Here is a 21,860-nt window from a genome sequence, read left to right on the forward strand (position 1 = left end):
ATACTTATATTCATCTATATGTGAATATATTTATATTTACCACTATATTTACCACTTATATTTACCACTATAGTATGATCTATTCCTTTAGTGTCTTTTGTTTAAAAATATTTGTTTAATATTAATTTACTGTCTTAAACATTATTTATTAATAAAAATTATTAATAAATATATTAATGTTTGTCCTATATTTTCCCACATTAAAATTTCATTTGGTTTCAGTTTGCTTTAAATGTATCCCATAATGAACAAACACTTTTATTTTTATATATTGTTTGCATAAAAATAAATTAGCAATGTAAAATTATCCCTAAGGTTCATTTTAATGGAACCTAAGATCAAATAAATAAGGGTATGGGTTAATTATGCTTTTTTAGGTGACTTTTTGTGTTTGTAAATTAATCTTCCAGTTGTTTCAAGCAAATTCAATGAAAAATCAGTTTACTAGAATATTAAAACTAATTTATAGTGAAAAACAAAAATGAATACATTAGATATTCCATCTAAAGGAATGTACAAGTAGAACTTTATCATCATCGTAGCATTCTACATTTAATTACGAAAAATAACCTTTCAAATTCTTTAGCACCCTTCTTCTAAAGAGCCGTATTTGGTCTTGTTCCCATTTTAGAGATAAGAACTCTGACCCTGGGAAGGTCAAATAATGTGCACCCACCTGGATTTCCATCTATGAAGAGATGAACTGATAGTTGAACCATGGAGGTGACCAGTGTCCTCCCAGCTATGATCTGGGTGGACTAGAGAGTTTGGAGAAAAGAAAGAGCTGGTAGTGTGTGTGCATTTGGGCAGTTGTTGTTCTTACGAAGTAAATGATTTTATACATCATTTTAGACACTTTTGTAAGATTAAGTATGTTATGTGAACTTTCATTTCCCAAAATGAATAGTATTTTCATAGTCTTCATGCAATCAAAGTTGGAAATTGATCTATTAAACTGATCTATTTAAATAAGGGTTTACCTTCTAGTGGGTTATGGACTGCATTGTTTGTTAAAAGAGAGAGGGAGAGGGCTTCCCTTGTGGCGCAGTGGTTGAGAGTCCGCCTGCCGATGCAGGGGACACGGGTGCGTGTCCTGGTCCGGGAAGATCCCACATGCCGTGGAGCCGCTGGGCCCGTGAGCCGTGGCCACTGAGCCTGAGCGTCCGGAGCCTGTGCTCTGCAACGGGAGCGGCCACAACAGTGAGAGGCCCGCGTACCGCAAAAAAAAAAGAGGGAGAATTGCATTATAAATAGATTACTTAGACTAGTAGATTGTAAAATTCGAGCAGAATGTTTTTCCTACAGATGATCAAATTCTAGGGTGGGACCCACACCTTTTGTAGCCCAGAGTAAGCTATAACAGAAATTCTCACACCCATTCTTTCTTTTTTTTTTTTTTTTTTGCGGTACGCGGGCGTCTCACTGTTGTGGCTTCTCCCGTTGCGGAGCACAGACTCAGCGGCCATGGCTCCCGGGCCCAGCCGTTCCGCAGCATGTGGAATCTTCCCAGACCGGGGCACGAACCCGTATCCCCTGCATCAGCAGGCGGACTCTCAACCACTGCACCACCAGGGAAGCCCTCACACCCATTCTTATAGTAGGCTTTTCTACTGCTAATGAGAATAATACTCTAAATGTGGAGATCTTAGATCTCTTCACTTTGCAGATAGGTCACACCTCAAAAATTCATACAGATAAGACAAAAAAATCAGTTTTTCTCACTTAAAATTTTTTCGTAATGTCATATTATCTCAGAACTGTGTAGCATAGTATTTGATGTAGCAGGTTAGGGAGAGAAGTAACCAAATCTGTGGTATGGTTGACAGTTACCTTTTAAAGAGATATTAAAAGCATAGTAATATTTTTGAAAATATCAAACCAATGTATACTCTTAAAAAACATATTTTTTAAGAAAATTCTGTATTTCATTTATTTTTACTGTGCCCATCATTAACAGAAATCTGGATTTTTGCCTTACATAAAACCAATTATATTCTTTAGGCACAGAAAGGAAACATTTTGAGTTCATTTGGTTTTTCATATTTTCCCACTTTTGATTTAAAAGCAAAACCAGAAAAGCAACATAAGATCAGTCATTTTATTCATCACAAGTTTTATTGCCCTGCAAGTTCTGTTCACTAACTTCAAACATTTTAAATTATCAATGTTAACTATTATTGATAATAAAGGAACAGGTATATCTCACTTTTAGAAATATTTTACGTCTTCCATCATAAGATCCCCTATGATGGAAATTTCTGGTTTAAAAAAGATTTACATAGTTTTCCTTCTTATCTTAAAATTCCTTCCATAAGACACAATTGTCAGAGTAACCCTCAGATTATCAGCCTAGAATTGGAAAGGCAAAATTTCCTTTCATTTGCAAGAGTTGGAACTGAATTGACCCATCAATTTAAAACACAAAGGTAATAATAGCCTGTGTAAAGCAAAATGTATCATCCTAAGAGGGGAAGCTAGTTCCTTGGTAAAGTTAACATTTCCTCTTAAATGGCTAATAAATAAAACCAGTCTTTTGTTTTTAACATTTCCAATGTAATATCATTTTCTTGGAAAAAGCCACTTTTCACATGTGTGGAATCTAATCATTACAATAAGCTTAATAAAGGATGTTTGCAGAATTTATTCCTGAATTTGGTTTTAGCCCGTGTCCTGTAATAACCAGGAGAGGTGACCTGATGTGTCGGGTGAGAGTTGGAAGAGGTGAGCTCTAAGCTTCTTTGCCGTCTGCAATGTTAAGACCACCTGCTAATAGATAACAAAGTTGGTGCATTTAAGTTTTCATCTTCTTCCTGCCTGGCCACTCCTGGGAGTGAGAGGAGCTGTTGGGAGGGGCTGAGGGGAGCGTCTGGGAGAAGGGTGTGTCCCCCCGAGGTGTCAGGCTGTGCAGGCACCCAGACCCTATGATGGACGATACTATGCTGCAGAGGCCAGCCTGGCCCCAAGACGTGCCCCTGTTCCTGTGCAGTTGCAGTGCTGACTGAGTTTCACAACAAAGTAGACATCAAGATTTTTATAAATGTCTTTATAAGTCTCTTTTTCTGAACTCTGAAGGCAGAGGTTATTGTGGACCACTGGTTTGAGACCTTGACACTCCCATGGAACAGGCCCGCCATTGACTCTGTAGATACTATTTAAGAAGTGTCTAAAGTAGAACCTTGAGATGGTTGCAGAGCCACAATCCCTCCTTTATGCAACGAGAAATCAATGCTGTTATGAAATGAGAAAACAGGCCTAAATGTGCAAGTAGCCGATCTGTGGCTGCAGTTTTCTGGTTCTCCTGTCACCTCCCCTGGGTCCCTTCCCTAGGATGCCACACAGATTTCTCCTGGTTTAGAATATGAGGTTACGTTAATCATTTTGAGTATTGATAATCTCAACTGATCAATAACCTCAACTAATTGGGTTAAGTGAATAGCTATTTGTGTCAATTTTTGTTTTTGTTTTGATGGAGCACAGCTGCTTGTGTTTTATGGAATTTAACTTCTGAGTGCTCAGTGGTTTGACGTCAACTTGGTAGAGGGTGAGGGGGTGGAGAGAGTTCAATTTAATCAAATTGATTTTAGCAAACAGCAAAACATTTAACTGTAATATCTTTTTTTCTTGAAAGGATGTTCTAGCTTCTTGAGAGAACCTTCTTACATAAATATTCTTCACAAGCCAAATGGACATTTTGTGTTTGGGAGGTATACACCTTACACAAATAGTGCAGATATTTGTGCATTTTCCTATTAATTTTTGAACATTGGTCCCAGACTCTGACAAACTTCACAATACCAGGTTAATATGGCTGGCTCTGCCTTTATCTTCTGTCTGTCCCCAAAAAAGGAAATGCAAAAGAATTTCCTCTTTTTTGTACACAAAATAAGTTCCCAAACCAGAAATAGTTTCAAGGGAAATCCAAAGTGGCCTAATTGAAATTTAAGAAGGCTTATTCATTTATATTTCGAAGTAACAGACTCCCTTTCTGCCCAGCTTGAAGACGTGGAAACCTCAGGGATCACAAGGAAACATGTATTTTCCAGAGCAACTTAAAAAAATCGCAGGAAAATGAGGCCCGGGTTGGCATGGGTGGTCCTGAGGAAAAGGGCAAGTGAGGATTTGGACTGCAGACCCAAAGGCGTTGATCTGCAGACGTCATTGCTGACACCAGGTGATGGGCATCGTTTCTGGTGCCTGTCATCACTTCTGTGCAAGCAGATTTCCACCTGCTGTGACGTTCCTTCTGCCCTAAGGGTTTCCATTTCCTTTCCCAGAGTACAGGTCTACCCAGGATGAATTCTTTCCATTTTTCTAGGTCTGAAGAAGTCTTTATTTCTTTTTTGTTTTCAAAATATGTTTTCACTGGGTGTAGAATTATAGGTGGACAGTTTTTTCTTTCAATAGTTTGAAGGTGTTGCTTCACTGCCTTTTTTGCTTTGGTGTTTCCAATGACAAGTTTATCATTCTTGTCTTTGCTTCTCTGTACGTAATGTATTTTTTCTCTGTTTTTATGATTCTCTGTCATTGATTTTTAAGCAGTTTGAATATGATTTGCCTGGGGTGTCGTTTTCTTCTTGTTCTTGTACTTGGGATTTATTGAGTGTTTTGAATCTGTGATTTATAGTTTTCATCAAATTTGGAAAAATTTTGGTCATTATTTCTTCATCCATTTTTCTCTGCTCCCCCACCCACCCCCTGACTCTATTTCAGATGTATTAGCCTACTAGAAGTTGTCCCAGAGCTTACGGATGTTCTTTTTATACCCTCCCATCTTTTTTTTTAATCTATTTTTCATATTGGATAGTTTCTATTTCTGTGTCTTCAAGTTCATTAATTTTTTTCTTTTAAGATGTCTAATCTGCTGTTAATCTCATCCAGTGGGTTTTTCATCTCAGACTTTGTAGTTTTCAACTCTAGAAGTTTGATTTGGGTCTTTATTTTTTAAATCTCTTCCATATGTCTACTTAACAATTTCATCTTTCCTCTAGTTCCTTGAACACACAGATTATAGTTGTCACAACTATGTTAGTGCCCTACTCATTCTGTCATCTGTATCATTTCTGCATCTGTTTGTATTGCTTGATTTTTATCTTCTTGATTACCTTTCTTCTTCTTTGCATGCCTTTGGTTTTTTATTACCAGGCCAAGTGTTATGAATTTTACTTTATAAGCTGTTGGACACTTCTGTACACTTTGAACTAAGAAACTTACTATTCTAGCTGGTGACAGCAAAGACTATTCCTGGACCACTGGGAAATTCAGAGATCTTTCCTTTGCTTTTTTTCAGGTGGTTCTTTCCCTGGCCTTGGGTTGTTTGCTCAGGGCCCCCTCGGTTGGTCTCCAGAGCAGCTGGCCTCTCTGTGCAACTCTCCCTTTTTGGCACCCTGCCCTGCAAACTGCAGCGGACTTGGTCTCCCTGGACCCTCAGCTCTCTCCCCTACCGGCTTGGGGAGACTGAGGGCTCTGCCTGGTTCCCCATCCTGTCTGCAGCCTGAGACCCTTCAGACAATAAAGCAGGGCAAGTGTGGGGCTCACCTCAATTGCTCCACTCTCACAGCTTCCTGCTGTCCAGTGTCTGAAAACCATTTTTTTAAAAATTTATTTAATTATTTATTTTTGGCTGCATTGGGTCTTTGTTGCTGTGCATAGGCTTTCTCTAGTTGCAGTGAGTGGGGGCTACTCTTCGTTGCAGTGGCGGGCTCCTCATTGTTGTGGCTTCTCTTGTTGCGAAGCACGGGCTCTAGGCACGTGGACTTAAGTAGTTGTGGTGCACGGGCTTAGTTGCTCCGTGGCATGTGGGATCTTCCCAGACCAGGGCTTGAACCCGTGTCTCCTGCATTGGCAGGTGGATTCTTAACCACTGCACCACCAGGGAAGTCCTGAAAACCAGTTTTTAAAATGTATTTTGTCTCAGCTTCTTACTTGTTTCAAAGTGGAGAGTAAATCCTGTATATTCCACTTGGTCAGAAGTGGAAGTTGGCGATCAGTTTTGAAAATGGAATTATACTTTGTCTTTTTTAAAACTCCAACTCAGAGATTAATAGTGTGTTTTGCTGCCCTTCCACAGCCAGGTCTCAGAGTAGCGTATTCCCCTGTGTTCAAAGAAAAATAAAGACAGCCTAGTACCCAAAAAATAGCTTGTTTTAATTTAAAGTGGAACAGAATGAGTATTTTTTCCTCACTGTTTAAGTGTGATTGATCGTAGATAAATTAAAGGACTTTGATATCATCAGCAAAACATTCTTGCCAGCCCAGGGACAAATACAAGTGTACTTGGAAAAGGTTTGTGGGTGTGCTTAGGGCGTCCTTGTTATTTTCCCTCACTTTGAATGAAAAAAGAAACTTATTTATTTTTATAGTAATGTTTCCTCAAAGTGATTGTGTAGCAGTGGTAGAACATAACACTCTACATTACAAAGCAGAAACAAATCGAGCTTTGTACTCAGCACAGGGCATGATATCCAAAGTACAGAAGTGTTCTTTAACACGTTAAGAATCTGAGTGAGGTTCCTGTTTCCTGACTTATTTTTAAAGTGTGATTGACACTGTGCTTTTTATCAGAGGATAGTCAGAAACTAAGGAAACTGTTTAAAAGACAAACAAACAAAAAAACAACTAACTCCTAGGCGTCAGTTTCTTAGTGGGCCAGGCAGGCACTACAGCTGTCATCTTTGCTCCTGTAAATGTTCGCTATGTCTCCTGATAAATTGTTTCCACTTCAGAGGAGCTGGGTGGGGAGAAACATGGACCAGGCACTGAGCAAGCATCACCATCGCTCCAGGTCCTGCATGATGCCGTGCACTCTGCTGGCTGGCATCTTCCAGCCCGTGCCTCAGTTTCCCCGGCCTCACAGAGTGGAGAGCAGTGGGGCTGGGCCTGGGGAGACACAGTGACTGGCGGAGTGAGCTGTGGTACAGCTGGATTAGGTGTGATGTCGGTCCCCGTGTGTCCGATGACCCATGTACACTGTCCCTGTGTCCCTGACACTTGTGATGTTTCTGGGTCCCTGAAGCTTTTCCTCCCCACAATCTCACTAGTGCTTTTTAATTTTTTTCTTGTAAATTTTTTTTCTTGTAAACGACCAGGCCCTGCCCTGATCGTTTTGTCTTTCTCCTCTCTCTTCCCTCTCTGTCTTCATCTCCTGTTTCTCTTAGTTTTTTCCTCTCCTTTCTTTTCCCAACTCTGCTGTATGTCTTGGTGGGATGCTTCCCTCTCTCTGTGGCCAGGAACTGGCCAGTCAGCAAAGTTTGCCTCTGGCCGTCTTCCTCTTAATCACCCAGCTCTGTATCTGTAGAGAGCCTGCAAGAGCCCGAGTGATCCACGTCTGCCTGGGACATTCCGGCAGCTCCCTTCTGGGCTCCTGCAGTGTCCCTGATGCTGGCCTTCCCCGCCTCTTGTGTTCACCCAAACTGACCCCTCTGGAACCTATGCTCACTGGGCCCCATTGTCTGGTAGCTTAAGGCTGTTAATGGGTTGTAATTAGTGAAGTGAAGAGAAATTTCTGCTAAGGTGGTATCAGGTCACCTGTGACCCCTGCTGGATGACACATGTCCTCCACCTCATTTAAACACACACTGTTGTCATGGCTAGGAGACCTGTTCTGACTCCAGATCAGGGCAGTTAGTTCTCTGCTTCTGTCAGGCTGTATAGTTAAAGGGAAGGCTGTGCTACACTTGGCTTCTAGGCATAATTATGGTGCGTCTTCCCATACCTCACCTCCCTGGCTTTGCAGATGAATTTCTGGCCACCCAGTGGTCACCCCCTGGATCCCAGTAGTGGTACTTTCTGTGGAAGCCTTTTCCATCAGACCTGGGAGACCTTGTCTCGTAAGTCCTGGCCAGGACTGTTTGCTCTGTTTTCAGACTGTGGTAAAAACATTGCTTGTTGTAGGCAGGTAGGAGGTAAAGCCCTGTGGACATAGAATCATAGTTTTATCTTATATATTTAAGTTGCAAAACAGTCTGTGTGCCCAGAGCTCTGTGGGCATTGTTACACTTTGAAAACAAACAAGTATAGATGTGTATTTCCCAGAACATCTTCAGATTTAAAGGAACCCTAAAATATGCAGGTGAGAGGATTGGCTTGCTCTTGAACTGCCTACCAGCAGCTTTGAATTCTAAGCAGTGCAGACACTCAAATCGTCCCTTTGGTAATTCATCCACGCCTTCATCCCTGCACCCCGTCTCCTGGCAACCCCGCTGCTGTACTATCAGGTAACCACAGACAGGAAAGTTAAGGAAACTTGAACCAGGCCCTTGGGCTTTCGGCAGCAGGTCTTATTAGAAGGTTTGCAGGAGATGAGGAGTTCGGGGATAGTTTTCCTGCTTTGGCCTCCTCATTTCTCAGCCCCCACTCTGTAACACTTACATGGATCACAGGGAGTTAGCATTAAGTGATGGGGAAACTGCCATCAAGCCTTCATCTCTAGTTGAAGACCCTGACTTTGAAAACTAGATTCTAAAATGCACATTGTCATTTTTGGAAAAAAAATTCTTGTAATTAATTTCTTATGTCAGGTGGTTTGCCATACATGTCCTAGATCTACCTGAAGTGCATATAGTCTGCAGCGTGGGTGACCCCAAGGCAGACCACTTCTGTATTGGCCGCCAGACAGGATCTACCACCCAGTTCTGCGACGGCAGAACTGAGAATACAGGCCATGGGAAAGAGGGCAAAGTATCTTCCATCCCCTTCTTGTTTCCACTTCAGGATTTTTAGCAACAAGTCCTCATGCTTAAATTACCGTGTGCTGTGCTCGCTTCAGTAGCACATATACTAAAATTGGAACGATACAGAGAAGATTAGCATGGCCACTGTGCTAGGATGACACGCAAATTCGTGAAGTGTTCCATACTTTTTGTATAACTGATTCACTTTGTTATAAAGCAGAAACTAACACACCATTGTAAAGCAATTGTACTCCAATAAAGATGTTAAAAAAAAAAATTACTGTGTGCTGCTAGACCAAAGATGAACGGTGGTCATGGAAACATCTTCCCGCCTCTCGGCGTATCCAGGTGATGAGCACTGTTCTCAGGCACAAGGTGCATCTATGTAACTATGAGTGAGTTTGAGGTTTTCCCAAGAAGGAAAGGAAAATGAGCACAAATAAAAATTTCTGAAAGCAAAAATTTAATTACATGTTACCTTGAAGATAGACTTTACCAAAAAAAAAAAAAAAGCCATCTTTATATAAATGTGCCCTTTGTTAATGTTAGCTCACAGCAAATTTGTGGTGAGGTGGATGGAGTTCTTAAGGTTGGTTGCTCATTTGATTTTTCTCGTCTTTAGTTTTAAAAGAAACACCATAATTTTGAGAAAGTCAAAGTGAAATGTGTGTCCTCCATCACTCTGCCATCAGTAATTGTCCCTGGTGCCCTTAGTTCATGGCTCGCCACTCCCACCCTGCTCCCACTAGACCCTTTGTGGGAGGTATGGGCCTTACAGGCTCCCTCCTGTATCCCATCTCTTGGGGATTCCTCCACTGTGACATGTGGCCCCCACCATCCCACACTCAGCTGGGTTCTTTTGGGGGGTGGTCCCACCTCCCTGCCTCCCACCCTCCCATCTGGGGCCTCCCAGGGTGCTCTTACTTAGAGTGCAGACTGTCTCAGTGCTGGAAGCTTCCGCAGGGCTCAGGCTTCAGAGAACACAAGCAGGAATCCTCCCATGCAGCCATCATGTCTCCCCTCCCCACCATGTGGGCCGTCTCCTGTAAGGACCTTATTGCCCACTTGTGGCCTCTCTGCATACCCCCATCTCACGGCCAGTCAGTGAGCACATCACATCCTCCCAACTGTGACCATCTTCCTGAAACCCAGGAAAGCCTGTGCTGATGTTAGTGTGTGTGAATCCCCCCAGCCTTTAATCCTAAAGCCAAACTCCACCTTCTCCAAGAAACTTCTAAGTTCCCCCAAAGAATAGACAGCATTTGGCATAAAAATATTATAGATCCAGGCTGGTCACCTGATGGGGGAAAATACTGGCATAAAAATACATGAGTCGCAGGGGCTTCCCTGGTGGCGCAGTGGTTGAGGGTCCGCCTGCCGATGCAGGGGATGCGGGTTCGTGCCCCGGTCCGGGAGGATCCCACATGCCGCGGAATGAGTCGTGAATCACTAGTTCCTTATACAAACTGCTTTCTCACCTGGGAAGCAGGAGACAAACGGGAGAGTGTTTTGATGAGAGTTGATCGATAAATTGTGCTGAAGTATAGGTATCCCCCACTTTTCGAAAGTTCAGTTTATGCCACTTTGTTTTTACTTTTATTTATTTATTTTTTTGCGTTCACTTTTGCTAACCAAAAGAAATCCAAAGAGGATTTTTGCTTTTATGAAAAAAGGCAAAAAGCAAAAATAGAGTTTGTCTTGCAGTGAGCGGCAATAGAGGCAATGCACACCTCAAAGAGTGACACCACCAAGCTCTTCCTCTGGGAACCACACTCAGCATCTCTGTATCTAGTAGCTTTGAACTGTGTGAGCATCTGTGCTTTATCTAGATTTATTTTTGTGCATCCCTTGCCAGCTGTGTTGAAAGGTAGTTGCTTCTTCATTTATGCCATTTCAGGTCAGGAAAAGTTTCATAGAAACACTCTGCTTTTGGCTAGTGGGGGAAACCTGTCATCCTTTTTTGGTCATTTAACCATTAATTTATGCCTAGCTGCTTCATCCAATATACCCCTAGCACAGTAAGGCCATAGTGAGACCTTGAAGAAAGCAAATGCAACAGTGAGAACAAACCCTAGAACTGGGAAGTAACTTTGCTACCCAGTGGTGACTCATGGTGGTGTTATTTTCATACTGTGAAATGAAGGGCCTTGTTGTGTAGTACAGCATGGGAACCAACAGTTAAATCGGGGGCTGTGTGCTTTCAGCCTACTGATATATTTGGCACTTGTGAAAGTAAATAGGACACATTTAACTTTCAATATTACTTAAATGGTGATTGCTTACTGCTTTTTTTCTTACTGGTATGTTCTACTGTGATCTTCCTCAAAGAAATCATTCAGTCAAACTTTTTTTTTTTTTTTTTTTTGGTAATTCAGCAGGCGGACTGTCAACCACTGCGCCACCAGGGGAGCCCCAGTCGAACTTTTTACCTTCACTTCCACTATAGTTAGAAAATCTGTGAGGACATCATTTCAGAGTCCCAACTGGCACCAACGAAAGTGTTTTTCTCTTTAAAATATTTGGTTACTTAGGACTTCATTTAAAACCATCACCCTACAAGGAACGTTTGACCATCGCAAGAATCTCAAAGCATTCATCCATTCAGCCAGCAAAGCCAGCTTGACCTGTGGGAGGCCGGGCCTTGGGCAGGGTGAGGGGATGGGCGGCCTGAAGGCCAGTGTGCACCCTGTGCATGTGGCCCGGTGGAGTGGGTGAGGAGGCCCACGGGCAGGCTGCCTGCCCACCCTCCCTGGTGAAGGTGCTCAGAGCCTGGGCATCTCGTCCCCTTGAGCGTTCAGAGGCACTCAGTGGAGGAAAGAAGATGGCATTCGGGCTGATTCCTGAAATATGTGAAGATTCCACTGCATGAAGAAATGAGTGAAGGGTGTCTTCCTGGTCTCACACCCAAGGTGGCCGTTCTTTGAAAGTCCTGAGTACTTCTCCTTTGCCCGTCTTTTGTTGCTCCTGAAAAGCTGACCTCCCAGCTGAGGTGGAGGCAGTCTGTGTGATGGAGACATGGGTGCCTTGAAGGGTAGGCTGTGGTCAGAACTGGGCCATTTAGATGCACTGGAGAAAACACATGCCTGCCCTTAATTTCTCCTGCTTTGGGGTCAGGGAGCATTCACGGTGGAGGGAGAGCAGAAGGTGTGTCAGGGCGGCTGTTTCTTCTGTATTAATTAGAAGATAATTATGTTTAGCAGTTTGCAGTTGCTTCTTCTCAAAGCAATATAAGGGGCTTTCCTAAGAATTAAGATAAATGTCTTGGGAAGACTATTCGAAATAACTAGCAGATGTGCTTTTCATCTTTGATTCTGAAATACCTTTTCCTCCAGACTCTGGGAATGATGGGAATTTCACGTTTTCTTTTTAGTAAAGGTAGAAACTTGTTTTCATGAAGCAAATTATGAAATGTTTGCCAATTCCTAGAACTAGGTGAGTTTTGGGAAGGAAAATAGTCCAGCCTTCCTTTTTTAACCCCTGGATTTAGAATTTCCTTGTGTTCTGCCCCTAGAAGGGACACATAAGCCTCCAACTTGTGGGCCCAGGTGGTGCTAGAGTGGACACAACCCACGGGTGTTGAGCTACAAGACTTCGACTTTTATCTGGAACTTTCTTATATGTTCATGCATTATTTTCCCAGTCAAAATCTGTAAATAGCCAGCTGTTCGAACTCAAACATAGCACAAAAATATGTATTAAGTGTGATGCAGGGGGTGGGCCCACTTTTTGGTGAATGCTACTATTGAAACATTGATTATGATAAAAGACTTTCTGTTTCTTAATGAGGCAGCATCTCTTTTCCCGGATCCGGACTCTTGTACAGCAGGAGGAACTCAAGGTGGTGAAGTGGGGGCCCTGAGGCCAGTGTGTGCTGGGCCTGGTGGATTCCATCTGCACTGTGGGTCCTAGGGACTCAACCAGTCATTCTAAACTAGCTGGAGAGGCATCGCTGAGCGGGTATCCAGCAGGGTCCTGTGGGCCTGTGTGTAGATGTGGAGGTTGGTTCTCTCAGAACCTTCTCCTGCATCACCATTAGCTTGCCACACCTGCTGCACATGCCTTATAAGATTTCAAAAGAGAGTTTTTACTTTTCCTCCATTCCCACCTTTCTGTTTTCCAAACCCAGGATGTATTACAATTTGAGCAAATCTAGAAAGCCAATACTTAAAATTCCTGATATTTTTATAATATTTTATACTTCTAAAGGAAATACCACATAATATTATTCATTCAGCTGTATAACAAACATTTATTTGACTCTATATATTTAATATTCAAAAGTGCATGCTTGATAAAATTGGTTTGATTCCCAAGGACAGTTCTGAGAGGTGACTCGCCTGTGTCATTAGCCACGTTTTCCAGACAAGATGACTTACGTTCATGTTCCTAGTAGTTAGGTGGCTTATCCAGGCACACTAAGTGGATGCCGGAGGCTGATTGAACACGTCTGTCTTTTTAGATCTCAGGCTCTTTCTACTTGACTTCCACGTGTGTCAGTTGTCCTTGATGTGTATATCTGTGTGTACCCATCCACGTGTACGTGTGTGCACCCCCCCCACACCTACAGATATACCGCACATGCTCAATGTGCATACACCACACACACACGCCTCCCACTCGTGCACATCTTGTGGCAGGGCAGTGTGCAGACAGAGCAGCAGTGTGGGTGGCACTAAGGCGTACTCAAGCCCACGTCTGGCAGATCTGTGACTCCCAGTCTACGCTCGCAGAAGCCAAGGCCTATGGAGGTTTGGGAATTGCCCAGCTTGGTCCAGACTGAGTGAGGTTCATTCTTGGGCTTTCCGAATTCACTGTTGGGTTTAGCAGGTGCTGCTGGTGTGTCTACTGTGGGCTATCTTGGCCTTACAAGCAGGACGGCAGCACCTCGGAACCTGAGGGTCACATCCTTACGGAACAGGTGCTAGTGACAAGGGCCCTTGGGAATGGGGACTGGACTTTGCCCGCCAGGGGTTAGAACGGCAGTGGCCAAACCCTGGTTCCCATGGACTAACTAAGGCAGAGCAGCTCGGGCTGCTTGTGTAGGTTCCATCACTCTCTTTAAAGAACTCTCCATGGTGGGTGAGTTGCTCTAGTGATGCAGTCCTTGTGTCTGAGAAGCAGAGATGAAACTTGCAGATGCCCAGAGGGCATGAGGGCATCACAGGCCCCCTTGCTCCCTGTCGTGCCTCGTCCCTTAGCATGTAGCCCAGCAGAACCAACAGACACTGGGTGAATGAATGAGTGAGTGAATGAAAGGAAGAAGGTGCCTAGTGGGTCACGAGTAATCCAGGGGTCCTAGGGGACTGCATGGCAGATGTGCCTAAGGGATGGTAAGTGGGGGCCCAGCACAGGCCACAGAGTCACAACCTGACCACCTTCCCACGAACCATTGTCTCCCCTCAGACCCTAGGCTGCTGTGTCCAGGGTCAGAGGGGGATGTGTCCCTGTGGCCGGGTCTTGCCTTGTTTCAGGAATCGTCCCCCCTCACAAGGGTCCCTTGGCCATGAGGGCACCAGGGGGGAGCTGACTTCAGGACACATCCCACTGAATATTGGCCACACCCTCCTCACATATAAAATGCACTTTTACCTGATTTCTGCTCATGATTTGTTTTAGGCAGCATAATGGTCCCCCAAAGACGTCCACCTCCTAATCCTCAGAACCTGTGAGTATTTTCATGGCAAAGCACAGTTAAGGTGGCTCATCAGATGACCTTAAGATAAAGAGATTATCTTGGCTTTTCTGGGCGGGCCCATTATAATCCCAGGGATCCTAAGGTGGAAGAAAAAAAATCAGGAGAGAGCCAGAGAGATGGAGCTCAGTGAGAGAGGCCTGACGCCACGTTGGCCTTGAAGGTGGAGGAGGGGGGTGGCCTTGGAAACTGGAAAAGGCAGGGAGACGGGTTTGCCCCTGGAGCCCCCAGAAAGGGATGCGGCCCTGCTGACACCTCGATTTTAGCTCAGTGAGGCCAGTGTTGGGATTCTGACCCCCAGGACTATAACATGATAAATTTGTGTGGCTTTAAGCTTTGCTCGTGGTAATCTGTTACTGCTGCCAGAGGGAGCTGGTCCATAGTCCCAGACTCTGACTCAGTGCATCCACGTGGCCCCAGCTTCAGTGAGGGAGGCCTGTGGGTCTGAGAGAAGCTGCCTCCTTATTTCCCAGCCTGGTGGTTTCAGTGTTCAAGGAGGAAAGCCCAGCTCCGTGTTGTGACGTTAAAACAACACGGTCTGTGCTGCAGAGACAGGCATATGCAACGTCTCCATGGTGCACTTTGCCCAATTTCTGTTCTGTTCTCAGAAGACAAGCATCCAGTTGGAGAGTTCCCAAGTAAGTCTTGGCCCAAAAGCAACATTTTACTGACTTGAAACAGGAAAATAATTTTTAAAGTCTCCCTGGTGAACAAAGATGGCTTTGTGTGTGGTACTAGCCTGAGTCGGCCACGTGCCCCCCCGTCATGTGGAGCACGTGTTCCCTGTGTTGGTATAAAAATGTGCGTGAGATCCTTCCCTTTGGAACACAGGGAGATTCTCAGCCTTTGGCCCAAGGCAAGTGGTACTGCTCGCCAGTAACAGAGATATACTGCCTCGTGGCCTCTGTGCTCTGTCAGGCATGTTGGGTTCAGAGATTAGCAAGGAGGGGTCCCCATGGGGGCCCGAGGTGCCCCTGCCACCTGGTGGTGCAAAAGGACAGTAGCCTGGTGAGCAGTAGGTGCAGAAGGGGTAGGGGCAAGGTGCTTTATAGAGCGGAAAGGTGTGATTTCCTTAAACGCAAGCTGTTCCATGCCAGGTTGAACCATTTTCAAAATGAGCACATTGAGGCCTGATGATTGGGGAACTAAGGGTGAGAGGTGTTGGCTGTCTGGGAGGTGAGTACGAGTCAGCATTCCAAAGCTCCGTGCTGGCACCTTCGCCCAGAGACTCTCACCCAAGACCCCGTCACAGCAGCCCTGAGTACACAGCCAAGCTCATCTCTGCACCCATTCCCTACCCCACGGTACAAGCATTGTCACTGTTGTCCCCACTCTGCAGATGGGAACACAGGCTCAGACACACGCCTGGGAGCACAGCTTGGAAGTGCTGACCCTGGGGTTGAACCCGGGGCCTGGGGAGCTGCTGGCTGAGGGGCCTCACATCCCAATGTGTAGGACAGTGTGAGGGCAGTACATGTGGCTGGTTCCCCAAAGCATCTCTGTCCCCCTGGGGTCATGGCACACACTGGACTGCCTTCCCCAGCTGAGGAGAGGCTGTCACTCCAAAGAGTTTTCTTTTGTTCAAGTTAGTTGCCTAAGAGGAGATACATTTTCCTTTCACCCAGAATGACTCCCCAAACTCTCCTCCGTAAAGGGGAAAGCATGAGGATAGTGCTGTCACTAAAGTTATTCAAATACTGGCGTTAGATTAAATGTGTGGACTTTATTTCTGTATAAGCACATAGGCTCTGCTGTTGTTGAAATACTAGGAATAAAATAAAAATAAAAAATAAGGTGAGAACTAGATGTTAAAAAAATTAGCCATGTATTGGTATTTGAAATAAAGTGAATTTTATTAGGATGGGTAGGAAGCCTCCCGAATGTTCCAGAGTGGGCTGCCTGACACACTTTCTACACTACACTAGATCAGTTTGCATTGTTGGGGGGTCCAGATGAAAGCCCTTTATGGGCGTGTCCAGTGCGGGTGGCAGCCAGAGCAGCCGAATCGGGTTTTGTCACCATGATCTGAGGACTGTTCTCTTGTTGGGTGTTTGTCATTCAGCCCCGGTGGCCCAGGAGACCTGGAAGCTGTCTCACCAGACTGGGATCACATATTGCAGGAAGTAAAAAAGCCTTTTTTCTCCTGCTGATTGGAATCTTCTCGCTGTTCTGTGCTGCCCTCCTTGTGCCCTTGGCCTTGCTGCGGGATGTCCACAGATGCGGGCAGCGGGTCGGCCCCTCTTCATGCCAGTGACCTGCTCAGAGGTGTGTCCTGGGCCTGGGGTGCCTGTCCCAGCTTTCCTGGCAGCAGGGGGATTCCTTGTGCCACTGAGGAGCCTAATATACACAGGTGTGTGTTTTGTGAATTCTTTTCTGAAAGATAACCTTTCCAAGTTACTAAAGTTTCAAGAGCCACTGAAGGAGTGAGAGGCCTTTTCAAGGCGAGTTTGAATTACTGCTGCTGCCATTTCCACCCAGGGGGCATTGTCCTGAGGCCCAGTTGGCCCATCCCAGGGGGCAGCAGGCAAGTTCCAGGCAGAGGACACCTGTCCAGGTCACTTGTGGTTGCAGCCATGCCCAGGATGCCTGCCTGGCCACAGGGGCACATCCCCAGTGGAAAGAACCGGAGCGGTCCGAAGAAGGGTGAGTGCTCTCTGATGTCGGCCAGACTCAGCTTGTGCAGGAACAAAGGCTCCCTGGCCAGCACCCTGCTATGGGAACCCCCGTGTGCTGGCCCTGGCTGTGTGTGCACACAGGGTCATGACAGAGCTGTGGCTGTGTGGGTGAAAGAGACTGACACTCAGCACCTGTGCTTTGGCTGTGAAACAAACCCTTTTCACAGGTCAAATTTTTCCCAGAGGATTTCATGACACACTACCTCAGTTAAGGAATAAAATGTCTCAAGAAATATTTCCAGGCAGTAATTTTAGTGCTGGTACTTACCTGGCAGTCTTTGGGAAAATAAGTATTACTATTAATAGTGGTAAAGATAATAACATATTGCTAAAACCAAAATCAGGAATCGAATTCAATGGTATTTAGATTGTTAGAGGCATAAGCAGAAATCCAAAAACATTAAAAAAAATTTTGTTCCTATTTACAAGCACTTTCAATCCCAAATCACTGAAGTGGATTGAGGGAAGAGTCTGTCTCTCCCTCATCTTAAGAAACTACGTTGAAATCCCAAAGTCGTCATTGTTACGGGTTTAGAATTGGGCCAGAGGTGACCAGTCGGCAGGCCTTCCCGCAGTGGGGCCTGTGTGACAGTCATGTCTATGGCACCCAGGCCTCATGAGGTGGGCTCAGCAGTATGACGGCGATTTGGTGCTGGGATGGTGGGAACCCCTGGCTGATTCAGTTCCTCCGAAGCGGTGTGCTTCTTAACTTTGCACATTTGTGTAGCGACAAAAGATTCTTTGAATGTAACTTACTGTAACCTGCTTGATTCCCCCAAGAAGAAAAGGAAATTTTTTTTCTAAATAAAGATAGGCGAAAACATCTATAATTTAGCAATTCCCATTTCTTAGCATTTTTGCCCCCAATAATCTAAAATTGGAAAGCATGGGTTACGTTCGTAGATGTAGAAGGCCTGCCTTCTGTGCGTGTTTTTGGAGCAGCTCTCCTCTCTTCCAGCCGTGAGCCAGGGCATAGGTTTAACCCCCTCTGGTCCTCAGCATCTTCATCCTTAAAGTGGGAGTGGCATGGCACTCCCTCACAGGGCACTGCAAACATGACTGGCGACAGTGACTCTGTGGTGGCCTGTGGGGTCTGGCAGCCGTGGCACAAGGAGAAGGGGACCATCAACAGCATGGCCGAACTCACCATGTCTTTACCCAAGAAGGGGGTTAAGTCAATTCTGAATGCCAGCATTGTTGACCGTTCTCAGAAAATTATTGGGTGAAATCAGTTTCCTGAGGTTACTGTTGCTGTTACTGCTTTACTGGAGAAAATTGGGATTGGACTCCCAAGCTGTGAATTCTAAAGGTGTCTTACGTCCCCACACAAACTGCTTCAAAAGAAATCATGTCGCCAGAGCATAGTTTGATCCATATTTTAACATCCCTTCCGTTCTAGGGGCTGAATCTTCTGAAGGACAGGGCTTGTTTGACGTTGTTCACCGTGCTTGTCATAACTGAGGGACATTTGCAATAAATCAGTTATGGAGAAATGTTATTGCGGTGAATTTTTTAGAGAACTTTATATAGAGAATAGGTTGCTTGCGTGATTCCTCATTCTGCTTGGCCAGGAGGAACCCAGCGTAGTATTAGTCAGAGAGTGACCCAAAGGTCAGTGCTTTTCAGTGAACCTCGGGAAGACTCCTGGTAGTGCAGTGGGAGCAGACCATCACCCCCACCGAGTGGGAAAATCCATCTACTTCCCTGGCCCTTAGTCCCCTCAGAATGTCAAATGAGAGGAAGGGACCTTGTCATCAATGAAGGCTTCTCACTTTCAAAATTCAGATTCAGAGGAAGCAGGGGACTCTGGGGAAATGGGGGCCTGAACCTTTCTCCTCTCCAACCTGCATGCTGGAGCAGTGGCCACAGGTCTCTGTACATCTGGGCTGACCTTGGTCCCTCTGGGTCCATACAGAGCACTGGCTCAGGCTCCTGCATGGGCCACAGGCACTCGGAGAACAGCACTGGGGTGGGTGCCACAAAGGAGAGTGTCTTGGAGAAAGCCTGGGCCTTCAGTGGGGAAGGTGGCCGTTGGTGCATGCAAGGGTGACCTGACGCTCTGGCCTCCGGGGTGCTTTTCATTTGCCCCTGAGGCTGGGATAGGCTGCCAGTGGGAGCCCGGATGAACTTCATGCTCACTGCTCTCTTGGGGGCCGCTTCACTTTCCGTAAGGCGGGTACCTGCCATCATTTTAGAAAGCAGAGCAGAGCCCAAACATGCTAACCAAGAATAGTAACCATTCCTTCAAAGGGGACTGGCCACCAGGGAAAGGAAAATGGTTTAAGCAGAGGGAACTCATGCCCAGAGAAACAGCTGCTGAGGAAGGCTTGGGACCATAAAGAATGACTCACAGTAACTCAGGGAGCAGTGAGCACCCAGAGGGGAAGTGGGGAGGATAGTGCTGAAAACAGGAACAAATACTATAAAATACCTAGGAGTGAACTGAACAAGAAGGGCTCAAAACCTGCATGAAGAAAACTGCAGTATCTTTTTGAAGGATGTAAGCCAGCAGGAGCCTTCCTGTGGCTGTGGGTGGGAGAGTGAGTTCTCCAAGAAGAGGGTGCATGTGTTTGTGTGGTTCTGCCTGCAAGGTTCTCTTGGAATTGAATAAAATGGCCTTAGAGTTTATAATGCCCCAGTATAGCCAAGACATTTTTGAAAAGATCAAACAGGAGGGACTTTTCGTACAGTTAGTGGAACCAGGGCTGCAGCATGAAGTTGACTGTGACTCGCAGGGGTGCAGAAGTGGCAGCAGGAAGCACCCCGTGTCACCCAGAGTGCCAGCCGGGGCCCTGCTAGGGGGCTGCCTCCACCCGGGGTTGGGGGCTCCCAGTGATGGGGCTGAGCCAGCACACTCACTGTGCAGTGGATCCCAGTGTCAGAGTGTGGACATGGAGAAAGACATGATAAACCCCAAATACATGATATTATATATGAGAATTTTAGAGTGGGTACTTATGTTCCGTGGGAAAAGGATTATTTAATAAACAGTGTTTATACAATTGGCTGTCTAGAGGAAACAGCCTTGGACCCTCAGGTTGTACTATATAAAAATGAATATCAGTTCATTTGAACACTTGAATACTAAAAAAGAAAAGAATGCTGCACTCCCCAACAAAAAACAAAGAAGTAAACATCCAGTCTAGGGGCACAGGGGACTTTCTTAGCCAGGCCTAGAAAACTCACACATATTTAACTATAGAAAAATTTAAAACTGTTATATGACAAAAATATACTATAAGCAAACATTAAAAAACATAATTCTTTAGAGAAAAATATTTTCAAGGTAAAATAAATAGGATTAATATTTTTAATATAAAAGCTCTCACAAATTAAGTTGTCCAGAAGGAAGCAAACAATACGATAGGAAAAACAGTGGGAAAATAGGCAGTTTATTCCCAGAAGAACAGGTTAAATGGCCTGGGAGTCAGGCAGGAGCAATAAAAAGGTAAGGTGTCCTGTCTGCCTATCAGGTGGCAAGGAGAGAAAAGAAAGAAGCACTTACTGTTTGCAGAAACAGGGCGGGCAGGTACTCTTAGGTACCAATGGAGAAGTGTGTATTGTTGCAGCCTCTTAGGAAAAATTGTTGAAAACACAAGACCTCTCCCAGCTTTAAGGCATTGCCTGAAATGTGAGTCATCCTGCCTGTTTCATGAGAATGTCATACCAACCAGTGAATGTAGAAGAAATTAACTTGAAAACTCTAAAAGTGCCCCCAAAATGTTTTACATGCTTTACAAATGGGCAGTACTATTATTGGGATAAAGAGTCTGATCCCCGCATCCTGATGTCTGGTGAGCTATTTTGAGACTGTCCCATGAAACTCAGAAAAGACTGCTGTAGAAATGATTTGTCCAAAAACAAAAGTTTTATAACTCACCAAGAGGTTTCTAATTGGTCATGTTCCTTTAGGTGTCATTTTGCTGTCACAAGCTAGTACAGCTCCTGGGGAAAATTCCTTTCTTCTGGGTATGCAGTGTGGCATTGCAGTGAATAATTGTGTGGTCCCAGCATAGTCCAGTGGGGGCTGAGAAAGTCAGCATCCAATCTTCATTCTAAAGAAGACAGAGGCCCTGTAATCAGGGCGAGTACCGCTAGCGTGCTCTGATGTTTAGTATGAGATTCCGAATCCATTAGCGTGTCTCACCGAAGGAGCAGCTGTTTCAGTTTAGGGTGGAAAGGAGACGCATTCTGGACGTTATGCAACAGATTTGGGTCTGGTGCCTGCTGCAGATTTTGCCATTTCTGTTTCAGTGCTGAGTTCTCACCCACATAATTTTTAAACTATGTTGTTTCTGTAAAGGTTATTTAATAACCCACGTTCCTGAATGTCCATCCTGGGTGCTATGAAGTGGTGGTCCTCCACCTGGAGTGACTTTGCCCCCAGGAGGAACTTGGCTGGTAGGATTTGTGGGGAGGGGCTACTGCCCCTCTTGGGTGGGGGCTTGGTGCAGCCCAAGTCCCACAGTGCAGATAGCCCTCTGCAAAAAAAAACGATCTGGCCCCAACGGTGCTGAGGCTGAGAAACCCTGCTTTAAAGCCATTATCTCTCTCATTCTGGGCTTTTCCCTTCTTTGCCTGTTGTGTAATTGCTAGGGACCAGGGTTCTTAGCCTCCTTAATCAATATAGAAATTGATCAGAGAAATTGATCATAGAAATTGATCAGAGGCCAGACAAGAAATTCAGGCAAGGCTTTATTGGGACTCCTGCTGCAGCAGGAGGGAGCTAAAACAAGTAACAGATTCCCTTGTTTGCTCCCTGAGGGGAGGGTTGAGCTGCTTCCTTATATGGGGTGAGGGTGGGGGTGTGTCCAGGGATCGGGC

General features: G+C 45.1%; 1 protein-coding gene and 1 non-coding gene across 2 annotated transcripts in view; both read left to right on the top strand.

Annotated features, from left to right (window-relative positions):
* The window catches only part of ATP10A (ATPase phospholipid transporting 10A (putative)), a 179,394-nt gene that overhangs the window by 42,361 nt on the left and 115,173 nt on the right, over nucleotides 1–21,860 (top strand). The window lies entirely within an intron of this gene.
* LOC112414108 (U6 spliceosomal RNA) lies at nucleotides 8,752–8,858 on the top strand. Its single transcript, XR_003006078.1, has one exon. It is a non-coding gene; the product is annotated as a U6 spliceosomal RNA (small nuclear RNA).

This window comes from Neophocaena asiaeorientalis, unplaced genomic scaffold (assembly GCF_003031525.2).
Source record: "Neophocaena asiaeorientalis asiaeorientalis breed wild unplaced genomic scaffold, Neophocaena_asiaeorientalis_V1.1 scaffold595, whole genome shotgun sequence".
In the NCBI taxonomy this organism is placed as follows: domain Eukaryota; kingdom Metazoa; phylum Chordata; class Mammalia; order Artiodactyla; family Phocoenidae; genus Neophocaena; species Neophocaena asiaeorientalis.